The 1,047-nt window shown below is 28.7% G+C and overlaps 1 long non-coding RNA gene across 1 annotated transcript; it reads right to left on the minus strand.

Annotated features, from left to right (window-relative positions):
* Nucleotides 1-397: 397 nt before the first annotated feature.
* Nucleotides 398-1,025, minus strand: LOC105461404. Its single transcript, XR_975933.1, has 3 exons — nt 932-1,025; nt 641-677; nt 398-555 (listed from the first exon to the last, which is right to left on the minus strand). It is a non-coding gene; the product is annotated as an uncharacterized LOC105461404 (long non-coding RNA).
* Nucleotides 1,026-1,047: the final 22 nt, after the last annotated feature.

A 1,047-nucleotide genomic window follows, 5' to 3' on the forward strand; every position in this document is an offset into this window, starting at 1 on the left:
GCCAGCCCGCTCAGAGATGTGTATAAGAGACAGACATAATGTTATGAAATTTATGTAAATAAAATACAATGATTATGCTGCAACCATATTAATTGTTTTTATTTTTTTTCGTATCTTTCTTCACTTTAGAAACAAAAACCAAATATAATATAATAGAGACATATAATTACAATTTGTATTACTAGCACTACAGACGCGCGCTATTTAACACTTCTTACTATAATTTACAATAACATCAACTTCAATACACACAACTGTCAAAATGCAAGCACTGACACAGCCGCTTACACGAAGTAAGCGCATCGAGACAACCAATCAGCATCGCGGAAAAGCGACAACAAATAATTTCGAAAAATGCGAGTTATTGACTTTACATGCACTTTTTTTTATTATATATATAGATTCTTAAAAATATAAAATGATTGTATTTATAATTTACATATATTTTTGTTGTATTCATATTTTAAAGAATCCTATATTTTCCTATTCTTCTTGAGATTATTGTGTCAATAGCTTTGCAATATATCTTGCGATCTTTCGAAAAAGCTTCTTAATCTGTAAAACATTTTTTTATTAATATTGATATAGAACAATTTTTGATACGTATATTATTTAATAAGTATATTGTTGGAATATTTACCATTTTCGGGACCATTTTGTTTTTTTAGTGCTTTCAACTAAAAAAAATTTAATTCCGTTGATATAATAAAAAAGAAATATATTTTGGAAGTCTAATTAAAATTATTTTAAATCATAAAGAAATTTGCAATAATAAAATAACAAATGCGAGAGAGAAAGAGAGAGAGAAAGAGAGAGAAAGAGGGAGAGAGAGAAAGCGAGAATTCTTCACATAAAATTATAATTGCAAACGCAAATGTGAGAAGATATTATTATATTTTTTATTGTTTAAAAAATTACAAAAATGACTTACGGCAGAATCTCAATTTTTTGGATCGACTTCACCGATTGCATCAGCATCGGAGAAGGCGTTTGCTTCCGCTTCAGGTGATCCTGAAGCGCTTATGATCATAGATCGGAAGAGCACAC

Source organism: Wasmannia auropunctata, unplaced genomic scaffold, assembly GCF_000956235.1.
Source record: "Wasmannia auropunctata unplaced genomic scaffold, wasmannia.A_1.0 LD289378.1, whole genome shotgun sequence".
Taxonomy (NCBI): Eukaryota; Metazoa; Arthropoda; class Insecta; order Hymenoptera; family Formicidae; genus Wasmannia; species Wasmannia auropunctata.